General features: G+C 47.7%; 1 long non-coding RNA gene across 1 annotated transcript; it reads right to left on the reverse strand.

Annotated features, from left to right (window-relative positions):
• Positions 1-7,565: 7,565 nt before the first annotated feature.
• On the reverse strand, positions 7,566-13,770 carry LOC120870232. Its single transcript, XR_005722760.1, has 3 exons — positions 11,894-13,770; positions 9,148-9,236; positions 7,566-8,137 (listed from the first exon to the last, which is right to left on the reverse strand). It is a non-coding gene; the product is annotated as an uncharacterized LOC120870232 (long non-coding RNA).
• Between the last annotated feature and the right edge of the window lie 180 nt (positions 13,771-13,950).

Genomic DNA, 13,950 nt, shown 5'->3' on the forward strand with positions numbered 1-13,950 from the left:
TCCGGGTCGGAATTCATAAGCCCAGTGTATGCATGTGACCTAACATGGGCCAATCAAAGTTTTTCTCCCAGGCATTTAAAATCTGGAAATGAAAACCCAGATGTTAAGAGTTCCTGGAGGAGAGTTACGTTATTGCACTATCTCAGGAAAAGTTCACAAATTCCTGCTGCTCAGGAATGCTCCTGCTCCTTGGAGACATGCTGGATATTTCTCTCCTGACTATTGGCTGTTTCATTTTCCCTTTGAGTCTGAGATAACTTATTGTTCACTGCCTGGTCAAGAACCCTCCCTCACTCTTCTTTGCTTAAACCCCCTAGATGTCTCTCATGACTGTTTCATGAGATGACTTGTAATTGCTCTAAGACTTTCCAGACAATGCAGTTTATCTCTACCAGATAAGTCTATTTTTTATCCTTTCTTGCAACAAAGGTGGACATTTGACCCCATACTGACCAAAGATACACGAGAAAGCCTGAAGGAGAGATTCTGTAATAATTCCCCCTCTTCTTTATGGCCTAGAAAGCAGACACAGAGCCTGGGCTGCAGCACCAGCAGCAAAGCCAAGACACTGAAGGGGTGGAGTAGAAAGATGAGAGACGAATTCCCTGACGGACCACCCAGATCTAACCTCACAGCCTCCAGACTCCATCTTATCGCAGAGAAATAATTTCTATTTCTTTAAATTGCTATCAGTCATGCTTTCTATTTGCAGCTTCAAATTTCCTGACTGATGCTCTGCGGTAGACAGAACGAATCAGAGATGTGCACATCCTAACCTCTTGTGAATATGATGCTTTACACAGCAAAATGCACTTTGCTGCTGTGATTAAGGCTAAGAACCTTGGAATAGAGATATTATCCTGACCCAGTCTAAACACGTGAACACTTTAAAGTGGAAAACTTTAAGAAGAGTGTTTCAGAGAAGCGCATCGTGCAAAGGATTGGCGTTACTACCGCTTTGAAGATGGAGGAAGGAATCCAGAGATCCCCAGAAGCGGAAATGGCCCTTTGCTCGCAGCCAGAGGGCCTTCCCTGATGGTTCAGAGGGTAAAGCGTCCGCCTGCAATGCAAGAGACCGGGGTTCAATCCCTGGGTCAGGAAGATCCCCTGGAGGAGGAAATGGCAACCCACTCAGTGTCCTTGCTGGAAAATCCCACAGATGGAGGAGCCTGGCGGCCTACAGTCCACGGGGTCACAGTCAGACACGACTGAGCGACGTCACTTACAGCCAGAGAGAAAACAGGGACACAGGTTTCGCAACTGCAAGAACTGAATGCTGCCAGCAAACCAATGAGAAGGAAACAGATTCTCCTCTGCAGTCTCCAAAAAGGAATGCCTCCCACCAACACCTTGACTTCAGCCCAGTCAGACCCCTAACCTATAGAACTGTATAAGTGGTAACTTGTTAAAGCAGCAGGAGAAAATTAGTACATACACATAACATCTCAGTTCAGTTCAGTTCAGTCGCTCAGTCGTGTCCGACTCTTTGCAACCCCATGAATCGCAACATACCATAACATCTCAGTAAATTCAATTTATCTCCCCTAGAACTAAGAGTTTTTGTAATTCAAGAATTTAGATTCATTAAATTAAGCCTATATATTCTCTGCGTTAAAGAGAGAACACGCTCTCCCGATACGCTCAGACATGTGCCAAGCGTAGTCGTGGTTTTGCTGTTGTCAGTTAGTCTCTACTCTAAGACAAGGAAATTTCTAGATTGTTCTCTGCTATTCTTCAGAATTATATCTGGAATTGTGGTTCCTCTTTGCTGCTTCCTCCATCAACTTAGATACACTCAGCCAATCAGAAACAAATATTTAGCAGAATTAATTAGAATCACAGTAGATGTCTAGAAATAAGTGTATGAAATGAAAAACAATAAATTCTAATCTGTGATTATATTATTCAGCTCAACATATGGATAATTCATTAATATTATTAAAAATAACTTTATTATTTAAAAATGGTTGTTTGAATTCCATGTGGAATTGTTCAGTAATTATCTCTAATGAAATGAGGAGTAAACAGTTCACGCTGGAAAAACAGTTGAGTGCTGGCCCCCTGAAGCCACACTGCCTGATACAAATATCACTCTTTCCACTTACTCAGCACATGATTATACGGAGTTAGTCTCTTTCAAGGCTTCCCAGGCAGTGCTTGTGGTGAAGAACCCACCTAACAACGCAGGAGACACGAGAGATCCAGGTTCCATCCCTGGATGGGGAAGATCCCCTGGAGGAGGGCATGGCAACCCACTCCAGTATTCTCGCCTGGAGAATCCCACGGACAGAGCGGCCTGGCAGACTACAGTCCATAGGGTCACAAAGAGTTGGACACAACTGAAGCAACTTAGCACTCACACACCCTCTTTTAACTTTAGTTTTTGATCAGTTAAAATGGGAGTACAGTAAGTGAATCATAGACCTGTAGGCATCAAATTAATAACCCATACTAATGCTAAAAGTTATGTATTGTGTATGTAAAAACAATTTTTTTTCTGACCACCCTACCCACACATGACCTACCAAAGATATGCAGAACAATGTGACCCCCTGGGAGGGGGAGAAGCCCAGTCCCAGAGCCCCAGGCACACCTTCTGAGACCCACTGAACCAGGAGGACAGACACCCCCGTTTTGAGTCCGGAGACAGTGAGCGCTAAGGGACAGGAAAGAGCTGCCTACCACTGGGAGGTGGCATATTTACACAATTTTATTGTTCGTGTGAAACTCAAATTCAGCTCCGGTTTTATTGCTAAATCTGGTAACCCCGTGTATTGCGGTCCCTGCCGTTTCCCAGGGGCAGGAGATCCTGGTACAGGGTCCTGGGCAGGGCTGCCTTCTGTCCTTCCCCCAAAGACAGAGGGCTTTATTTCTAAGCTTTCTTCAGACACAATGTATGTTCACTGGTGCCCCAGGGCTGACAATGTTTCAAAGCTCTCCCTGTGACATAGAGCTTCAGTCACACAAGGAAGAAAGGTCTGGATGGGGCTCGAGGTTCTCCTGGAGTGGAAGCACCCCCTCCTCCATGTCTGCACCCCCGCGGGGAGAGGGGGCTCTGTTCAGTCTCCTGCCCCTCCCGCCCCCGATCGCACTGATGGGAAAGTGGTGGCAGTCTGTGGGGTGAGCCTGCAGAAGGGCGCGGTGCTCCTCACAGCCTTGGTGCCTTCTGCGACATAAAGTATAGCTCTCACCTAGCTGTCTGGGGCCTGACGTCTTTCCACTGTGTCCCCCCACTGGTGGGCAAGTGCTGGTGTCCCTCTACCCTTGAAACGGCCTACCTTTCCTTGGATTCGGAGCTGTTTGGTTAACCTATAACCTCAGGTCTTTGATGGGTTCAAGGAAAGTTATAATTGTACAGCTTATCTAGATCTCTTATTAGAGTAGGAGAAACACTCCTTGTTTTCTGGATGTTTACATCTCCTTGTCCTTCTGTTTTTATTAGGACATAAAAAAGCACACAACGTTTTATTGTAATAAAGAAAATACAATACTTAGTACCTTATCTTTCTTATTAGCCAACTATATATTAGGGGCATTTTTTCACCAACAGTGTAACCACACAAAAGCTTCTGCCAAGGGCTTTTCGGAGCACTGAAAGCCATTTCTCTCACACACTTCTTGGCTCCAAGGAGCATATGCTGACCACAACTAGGGTTGTCAGAACTACCAGACCGCTGAGGTTGAGACGGGTGATAAAATAAATGGTTTCAAACTGGAATCTCACAGAGCCACCCTGAAGCCTCCTATTTGGAATACGCAGGCACTCTCCCTACCCCTACGCGCCACAGTATCGCCTAGTTGGCCTCCTCCTGTGCGCTGCCTCTCTGAGCTGATTTGAAATGCGACGCCAGGAAGACACCCACTGCGCAATGTGCACAGTCTGCTCTGCCCGTGGGTTAGGGCTGCCTTTATCTGCTCTTTATGCCTACTGCTACTGTCTTTCTTTTTTATAAAGATACCACTCCTTTGTCTTTACCTTTCTTGGCTGTGCTGGGTCTTCTCTGCTGTGGGGCGCCCTCCAGCCGTGGGGAGCGGGCTTCTCACCGTGGTAGCCCCTATAGCTGCGGAGCATGGCGCCGGGCACATGGCCTCAGCAGTTTCGGCACACAGGCTCAGCCGCCTCATGGCACATGGAATCGTCCCGAACTAGGGGTCAAACCCGTGTCTCCCGCATCGGCAGGTGGACTCAACCCCTGAACCACCGAGGCAGTGCCCTCGCTGCTGCTCCCTGTAACATGTCTGGCTGCAGCTTCTGAGCAGCTCAGCCGTCACTCGTGTTCAGTGGGGAAACGAGACACGTCACGCACGCATTTGTCCCATCCGCTTTGGGTCACTCTTTTGCTTCATTGCTATAACTCCACCTGCTATTCCTGGAAGACTTTATTTCATTCAACGTTGACTATTATCTTTCCATCTCCCAATACCTATTGTTAGTACTTTACGTAAAATTGGAACAATAGCTTCATGTTTAAAAAAGTATTGAAATAACACGCTTATAACTATGACCTGATCATGGTGGTATTTGCTTACCTCTCAGAACAAAGGTAGGAAAAACAATCACTTTTTAGAGCAACCAAAATGTTGTGATTTATGTTATAAGATGCAGCAAAAGTTACCGCTGGGTTTTCTGTATTTCCTGGTGTAATTTAGCTCCGTATTTTCTGCCTGGATGACCCAGAGGCACGTGAGACTCAGCATACCAGACGACAGTGGTTGCTCTCCCACCAGCTCTCTTCCTCCTGTGCTCCCACCCTGTGAATGGCATCACCACGTGAGTACGTACCCTAGCTACGAACCTGGGGGCAAACCTTGGGTCTTCAATTCTTCCAGTTTCCTGTATCTAATAAGTCTTCAAGTCTTAGGAACGCTCCCTCCTCCCCTTTCCCCAACCAGGCCCCACTGCCAATCTTTATCGAAGGCTCTCATTATTTGTCATCTGGCAATGGCCTTCTAAGAGATCTCCCCATCTTCACTCTCACTTGCTAAAATGGTATCTTCCACAAAGCCCTCAAGATGCTCACTTTAAAATTCAAATCCTGCAAAGGGTCCCCAAATTCTCTGAGGAGCCAGCACTTCCTGGCATGGCATATGAAGGTGCCTCTAGGCTGCCCTGCCCCGCTTGCACTGGTGCCTCTAGGCTGCCCTGACCCCCCTTGCACTGGTGCCCAGCCTCTCTTCACTTTGCATCCGTGCTGTCACCTTGCTAAACCTCCTCAGACCCCCAGCGTGCCACTGTCTCTCTTATCAACATGACTTTTTGTCTATTATACCCTCTTTCAGACTGTCCTTCACCCAGGCTTCATCATCTGGCTGACGGCTACCAGGATGCAACTTGGATGGGCCGCTCTTGAGCTGGGCAGGCTTGAGGCAGGATGCGCTGTTTGCTCAGCCTCTTGTCTGTAAGAAGGGAAAGCAATGCCAGCCTTTCTGCACTGCTAGGTTGAGCTAGAAAGAGTAAACACAAGGGCCTGGTGGTGAAAACAGCAACACACACGACTCATACTGTGGCCGAGAAACCTAAGTGCTTGATGCGCATTAACTCCTTCATTATTCCCAGACTCAGTTCAGGAGTCACCTCCTCCAGGTAGCCTTTCTTGATTTCTCAAAACTTGATGAGATATCTTTGCTGATCATTTTCTATTTGTCCCCCTGAATCCATTCTCACCCTTCTCTGTCCTGCAAAGCCCTGGGAGAGTACACATGTGGAGAAGTCACCTGGGCTCCTTGGCTGGCCTCCAGGTTGCTTTTTTTAAGCGAGATCACAGAGCCGTTGGAGAGAGAGGCTAGGGTGCCTTTCCCCATGGCCTCCCTGACAGAGTCACGGTTCTGCCTTCCTTCTATTAGTTTGCTGGAACTGCTGCCACATCGAAGCACCACAGCCTGGACAGGCAACAACTGTCATTTCTTCTAACAGCAGGACATCCACGCCCCACAGTTCTGGAAGCCAGAAGTCCAAGGCAAAGGTGTAAGCTGGGCTGGTGCCTTCTGCGTCCTCTCCTTGGCCAAGTTCTCCGTGTCCTCCCCAAGAAGTACGTCCCTCTGCGTGTCTGTGTCCTGGTCGCCCCTTCTTATAAGGACACCAGGCATGACTGACCCTCCCACAGGACCTCATTTTACCTTAATCACCTTTGTACAGACCCTCTCTCCAAACACAGTCACATTCTGAGGTGCTGGGTTGACTTCGACGTAAGCTGGGGAGCATGACCCAGCCCACAGCGCCTCCCACCCTCAGCTCTAGTCAGGTGGCCCGGCGTCGCGGCTCCAGCCTCCACGGGGCCTCTGGCGGCCTCCCCTTCAGGCGCAGGTGTGGCAGCGGCGCCCCCGTGCTCTCCCGCTGCCAGCATCTGCTGTGGCCCTCAGCCTGGGTACACTGTCACGAGACAACTCCTCACTGTGGCCGCACGAGCTGGCCAACTGCATTCCATTTCCTGCTGGGACGCTGAAGTGGTGCTACTCTGGGACTCCCTCGCCTACCCTCAGCACTTACGTTACAGTATGGCAGCTGTTGACCCCCCGCCCACGTTCCCTTCGGAACTGCCAGTTCCTCGGGGCTAACCCATTCCTTTTAAGTTCTGTGCCTTCGGGTCTGTGCAGCAGGCGATCAGCGTCTGCTGCGCAGGTGACCGTTGGCTGACGCTCCCTGCCCACTTTCCCTTACAGCCTCTTGCAGTCTCCGTCTTCAGAACACTAGTGCATCACCCCAGGCTACAGACCCAGCTTCTGAATGGACCTCACCTTTTCCCATCCCTTCCTCCATCAGTGCTGAGGACAGGCTAACCTTCCTAATCAGTGATGCTCAGTGGTGTCTAGACTGTCCTGACCTACTCTGCCCATCACCACCACCCGCCTTGCAACCCAGAAAAAACTTCTACTGCCAACTTTGTGCTGCTGCTTACGAACCTCTTTCCATCTGACGCAGCTGCCTTCCTTGCCTGCAGCTGGAATCTCACCCAGCCTTCTAGGGTGGACGTTCAGGACATCACTGTATCATAAGTACTGGCCCCAAACAAGATGAGCTTGGACTGGGAGCAGGGCTGAAAGGCTAGGCTGTGGTGAGTTGCCCTTCTGGTTACTGGTTAGGGGAAGGTGTGTGAGTATCTGAGGACGGGCTGGATAACGAGGGAAAGCCTGAGACAGTAGGTGTGTTCTGCTACTGTTTATCTGTGTGGCCCTAAGAAACCACTGTTCATTTTGGTGCCTCAGTCAGTCGTCCAGCAGCTTAGACTGCAATCTGATGGTCTCCAAAGGCCCTTCAAGTTCTGCAATTCGATTTTCTTCAATATACACCAGATTTGATTTGCTGATTTAGCTCATGATAAACTTCTATCTCTTTAAGGCCACATTTCCCTCAAGAAAAAGGAAAAAAGCTTTCTCTTCACAGGCTGAATGTTTCCCAAACCTGTATGTTGTATGCCACTTTTATTTATCTGCAGTTTCTGTAAGTCCAGTCTTGTCTTGAGAATGGTACCTGTCAGTTTTGGCTCATAAGCAAGAGCGCAGTCTAGGGCTGCCCTTGTTATGTCCAGTCATGAGGGAAACGCATCATTCCATACGTTCCAACACTGTTGAAAATAATATTTTATGAACTGAGAGTTCCAGAATGTGGCAGTAAGACAAGCCCTAAATAACCAGAACCTCTGAGCTTGAAACGCACACGAGTGTATGTGTTTGATGAGAACTTGCACATGAATGTATGTGTTTGAAGAGAACGCGCACACGAGTGTACACACTTGAAGAGAACGCGCACACGAGTGTACACACTTGAAGAGAACTCACACACAAGAAATGGGAAATGGAAGGACACATGCTTTCACAGAAAAGAAGAGTCAGCTGAGGCAGTTCTGAGCACCTCCTCTAATCTCCTAAAAGCAAGCTTGACAAGCTCAGAGTATATCACGTTACATGGAAATCATTTATGTATGAAGTCCCTATTTCCAAATAACTTACGAATGAATGTAAACTAAGGATGGGAACAGTTTTGCTTTTATTTCTGTATCCTCAGCTTCTGGCACAAAATGTAGAACATAGTAGGTTTTCAACAAATGTTAGTCGAATGAATAGCAATGCCACCTCAGTGCTTGGAAACGGGGCTGCAGAGGACATGTAAGATGATGTTCCCTGCAGAGCAGTGACTGGGCTGAGGACAGAGAGCAAGCAGTGAGGGGGTTGAGAAGAGAAAGAAGATTATGAATTAAAACACTTCTGTACCCAAACCTCCTGCTTTATGAAAATCTAACCACTTTTAGGAGTCTGTTTCCCTTGAGATAAATATTCATTCAAGCATTGCAATCTCTTCGATTTAATATTTTAAGGAAAATCTATTAGGCTTTCAGGGTTGCTCCGAGACAGTTTCTATGGAAAATACTCAAATTGAACCTAACACAACTATTGATTTGTTTCGGGAAAGATCAATATGTATTTTTCTTCAGGGAGAAATACTACCATTGACTTTTCTTTAACCAATACTTCCCTTCTGGCAAGTGCCAGCTGCCAACGACGAGGGCAGAGGAGAGACCAGTGCCTGCTGGAAGCCGCCAGACCCACCCTGTAGTGGAGGAAGCAGGGCTCCTTTCCAATGTGGCACACCTGGGGCCATTTGTAAACAATTTAAACCAACTGCTTAAACAACAATTAAGTTCTGTCTCTCATTTAAAGCCAATGCACATTTTCCCAAACATACCACAGACCAAGGGTCACCAGTTGTCCTGCGGCCAAGGAGTAAAGGGTTCCCAGGACGCAGGACATTCTATTCCAGAAAGAAGGAGACCCTGGGCAAACTGGACAAAAGGGTCCACTCATGAAAGACACTCTGTATTGAGTACAAGGACCAAACTTCTCCTCTTCTTTATGTAACAACTAAACATTTTATAAATAAGAAAATGTTTAAAACTAAAAGGAACAGAAAATGACTGATACAAACTAAAACCAAGTATTTCTTTAGAAACTAGGTAAAGAGGGCTAAGGGATTCTCACCTCCACTCTGTGAAACTATGCAATAGCTAAGAGAGCAGCCTGCCCACCACAGAGGAGGCACTTCGCCTCTGAGCCTGTCACAGTCAGCTGTGTGACCCTGTGATCAGAACAACACGTGTACTGACTCTGAAGCTCTGGAGTTGCTATTACTCAAGGAAAAAGCCACACACGTACCTTCGCAACAGAAAGAAACTTCATACATGGCTTGAATAAAACCACCACAAAGCAGAGACCTTTCTGCCCCACTGGCTTGGTTGTTATGACTGCAATGAAAATAGTGAGATTTTAAAAGCAAAAGTTCACCTTATATTGTACATTTTCATGATGTTCAATAGTTTGTAGTAGCCTGTAATGAAACATAATCTGAATTTTTTTTGTATATATATATATATATATATAAAACTGAATCACTCTGTTGTACACCTGAAACCAAAACAATGTTGTAAATTTTATACTTCAAAAAACTGTACATGTTTTTGAAAGCACTGCATTGAGGAAAGATGTCCACGATCATACCGTCTTAGGGTCAGTTATCTGTGTCTCTAACAGACAGCGCACTTGCCCTCGGTCTGCCCCACAGACTGTGACCAGCGGGAGGGGACTGCCATTTAAAAGTCACAAAGTTTTCTCTGTTTAGAGACAGAGATCTCATATCCCCTTCAAAACTGTGCCTTTGATAGGGTTAAAGCACCATCGTGGACGCTTTAATTACAAAAGTGATAAAATAAGCACCCCTTGTACTTTGGAGCAGAATGGGAGCGAAATGGACATCAATATAAAGTCAAGTGCAAGTGTTTTTAGATGGAGAGCTGCTCCAGCCTGTACAGTGTGCAAGCTGTGTGTTGGTGAACCAGGGTGTGCGTGGCCACAGGCCCCCTGCCCTCGTTCAGGGGTTACTGGATGTGAGAGAAATACACCCTCACTTCCTGTTAGCTGAGCACGTCCCGTTCTGCAGTAACCCCGTCCTCCGTGCAGCAGCTACTCCTGTGCTCGCGGTTGTGCCTGCCATCTGGAGTGGACGCCCTGTGCAGAAAGGGCACGCGGGTCTGGCAGGGCTGGCAGAGTGCAGGAGACAGCGCTGGGAGGTGGCTTTGAACAGCAGCACGCCGCGCTGACAGAACCCGCCCTGTCTGGGTGCAGGCAGGCAGCCTCCTGCAGACCAAGAGGTGGTCAGTGAGAAGTCACCAGTGCCTGGTCGTGGGTAAGAAAACGATCCCGGTCTGTCATCTCACCCGAGGAGCGCTTTATGTAAAATGGCCTTTCCGTAACGCACAGGGCTTTAAAGATGAATGACTAATCAAAATACTGACAAATATTAATAAACTGTCAACAGAGTGTTGAACAGTGACACCATTATGTAATATGAAATGGACTTCCCCCTCACAATAAGTGAAATTTCTCTTGGGACATTCCATCCTCTGAGGAAACCCCCTTCTCCCTCCAGCCCCCTATCCAGACACCTTTTAACGTCTTCAGATCCATTCAATTTCTGTTTCACATAAAAGGGGAAGAAAACAAACAAACAGAACTGACCAACATGAGCTCTTCAGTAGGAAAGAACTGCAGAGTAACATTTAGCACATGGGGGTCCGCTTCTCTGAAGGGGAGCAGCCCTTTCCTTCTCTCTGTCGCTTTGGGCTGCCCCAGCCCCCAGAGGCATTTGAAGAAGCAGAAGTGTGCCTCCAAGAGGGCAGCTGGATGCGTAGGTGTGGTAAATGCAGACAGCCGGGACCCTCTGACTCGGGACACTCAGGGAACATCCCTCTCCACCGGATCGCAGTCATGTGGCCACTCTGAATAGGATTTCACGAGGGTTTGGAGATCATGAAGATAGAGCTACAGAGAGTGCACCTGTCTGTGTGCCCAGAGGAGTTCGCGTGAAAAGCAAGGCCCAAGCTGCCAAACATAGGCGAAAAAGACAATTCTTCGACTAAATCTAAAAAGACACTCGTTGTTCAGATTTCGTCAGATACTTTGGGCTGGGACCATCAATGGTGAAGACTTTTTTGTTTTTTCACCATGGAAAGTTTTGAAGGACCTGTTTGTTGTCTCAGGTGGACCATCCAGATAGAAGGAAATGTAAACCAACCCAGGCAAAAAAAAAAAAAAAGAACCACAGCCAACCGGCAAGATGATGTTCATGAACCAGGAAGGCTTCCTAACCAATGCTCAGAGAACAAAGGATGTCAAGGGCAGAACTGCAGATTGTACTGGGCTCTGCCGACTGTACTCAGCTATGGCTGCGAATCGGGAGGAAGACTACAGAACCCTTAAGACACTGCGGGAAATGCCTCCCTCTCCCTTCGTCTCCCCCCTTCTGTCTCTTTCTCTCCAGTAGACACAGCATCGATTTCAAAAGGACTTCAGTCACTCCCAGATCACAGCCATCCCACTTGGAAACCGCGCTGCTGTAGAAAAGCCATGCCAGGCAGACTCAGCATTGGCAGAGGGGCTGGCGAGTCAAGGGATGAGTTACCCGTGAGCCTCACGGCTGGGTGACTGCAACATCCTCCCAGTCGTACTTTCTCTCTTTAGTCAACAAACATCTAAAAGCTTCCCCACACAGCAGGGCTTACTTCAGGTGTTGGACACTAAGACTGAGGCCAGCTTGTCCCTGCTCCCGTGAAGCGTGCAATTTTGGAAACCTAGTACTACCTATACACAGACACACGTGCTACGACCACAGGCTGAGGACACCGTCACCTTCCTCCAGCGTGAGGGACCTGGGCTCTGTCTTACTCCCCCTTGCCCGACGCTCTGCTCTATAATTTGCCGAACAGCTACATCTCTCCACAGCTGGCCGTCCTCTGCCAACTCTGCTGGGGACTCCATATGGCAACAGGCTCCCAACTATATGCGTGCCAGGGTCCCTCCATTTACCTCTCCCAGGCTCTCTCTCACATCTCTCTGCCCTGCTTACCTACCTGGGTATTCATTCCTCTTGCTGTCTTCCCCTGACACCACCCTCTTCAGAAGTCAGTGCTCTGAGATCTGAAGTCTCCAAACTTCTTAAGTAGGAGGAAACCAAGCTCATATTCAGGAGAGTGTGTGGAGGGCTGGAAATAAGTGGCCTCTTGAAGGCTGAGGTCATTGAAGGGCCCATCCTCATGGTCAAGCAGTCAACTGGATGCCCACTCTCTTTCTAGACAGTTGGAGAAGCAGAGAAAATGTTTTGTGTCTTTGCTTCAGTAGTTATAGACTCCACGTCCTTTTACTTCTGTCCACAATTCATTAGGTTCCAGCTTTTAAATAAAAAACTCTCAGTCATATTTGGCTAATGAGCTCTTCATTTTAACTTCTTCTTAATTTGCTCTAATCTGACAATGTGGCCTGAGGCTTCTGCAGAGGGCTGACATCATCTATTAGCATGTATTTAAGTGGTTATCAGTGGGAGAGACAGATGGAAAGAGACACCGATAAAGACATCTCATCCCTAAAAGATATCCCTGTAACCCCACTGCACAGAGGGTAGTGGCAGGAGGCGCACCTGCTCTCTGGGGCTGGAGACTCTTTCGACAGTCCTCTGGGGGAGGGGCCCCTGGCACACAGGAGTAGAGGCCAGGGGCACTGCTGAACATCCCTCTGCACACAGGGCAACCCCACAAGAAAAAAAAGATGTAGCCCCAAATGTCAGCAGTGCCGCGGCTGAGACACTCTGGACCACAGTACATTAAAAAAGCCAGGGAACATTACTGAACTACTTCCCGCTTGCGCCAAGGTTTATCTCAATTCTCTGAACTGTCAGTAACACCCCAAAGGGCTCGGCTGCCTCTAATGGCTGAACTTCTGCTTGTGGTCTTTTACCCACTCCCACCTTAAAAGTTCAAAGTTATTGCTCACTAAACTCACCACTAACTGGTTATCCTTAACCACATGTGCATCGTTCTGGCTGGCCCACGTGACTAGTAACCGTTCCCCATTGCGCACACATGAAACCCTGGCTGGGGAGTTGCTGCCACAATCTGTGATGCTGGCTGTGCTGAGAGACATGGAAAGAGCGGGAAGAGAAGGGAAAATCTTACGTGGCACGAAATCCACTAGGCTTTGATGCCTTAACAATGTTATTAGAGAACACAAATGAACAGATTCTACCTTAAATGTGACAAAAGCCAGCTTCTTCTAGGTGTCTTTGTCTCTCCCTTCTTTCCATTATCAGGGGTTATAAGGGATGAGGAGGAAGACAGGAAGGAGCCTGGGAACTGCATGACACCAGCATGAGAGCTGAACCTGAAAACCTCTGGTCACGGAAATGAAAAGAGAGAACCAGGGCCTGTCGAAATGGGCCAGACTTTCTCTTTTCCTTTTCTTTTACTTGAACTGCAAGACAATGGCGATTACTAGGTGGGGTCAGGTTCAAGGAGAAGGTGGATGCAGTACAGGGAGACTCTCTTATGGAAAACCTTCCCCAACACACACACACACACACACACACTGTCTGACTCTTCTGACTTCTGATGCTAATGCTTTCACCTTTTCTCACTTAACCAAAAAGCAGAATCTGAAATGTGCTCTGGGCACGTGAGTCTTGTAGGCCATACTGAATGTAGGCCAGAGTGCCACTTCTGACGGTTAGGAGGCAGCCAGAGCTGGTTCTGAGCTTAAGAGAGATTGTTAAGCAGCTGATCTGAGCTAGAAAAATACATTTATGAGAAATAAGAGAAAGAAAATGTTCCAAGTGAATGGCAGAAGAAAAACTGGGTGTGGATCTGTCATTTATGGGCAAAACCCTAACTTATGAATCGTGATTTCACAAGCTCATCTGACTACTGGAAGCAACAACAGCACAGCAGAGAAGGAAAATAAACGTCACTCATTGATTTCGGGGCAGGACCTTTGTAAATTTTCAGGAGGGGAAAAAAAAAAAAAAAACAGTTCAGAAAAGTTGAGCATCTTGCCCAATAGCACATCTGAGATTTAGGATCAGAGGTTGGTCTTGGGATTCCCCAGGCAGTCCAGTAACCATGCTGTGCTGTCTAC

This window comes from Oryx dammah, unplaced genomic scaffold (assembly GCF_014754425.2).
Source record: "Oryx dammah isolate SB20612 unplaced genomic scaffold, SCBI_Odam_1.1 HiC_scaffold_11, whole genome shotgun sequence".
Classification (NCBI taxonomy): Eukaryota; Metazoa; Chordata; class Mammalia; order Artiodactyla; family Bovidae; genus Oryx; species Oryx dammah.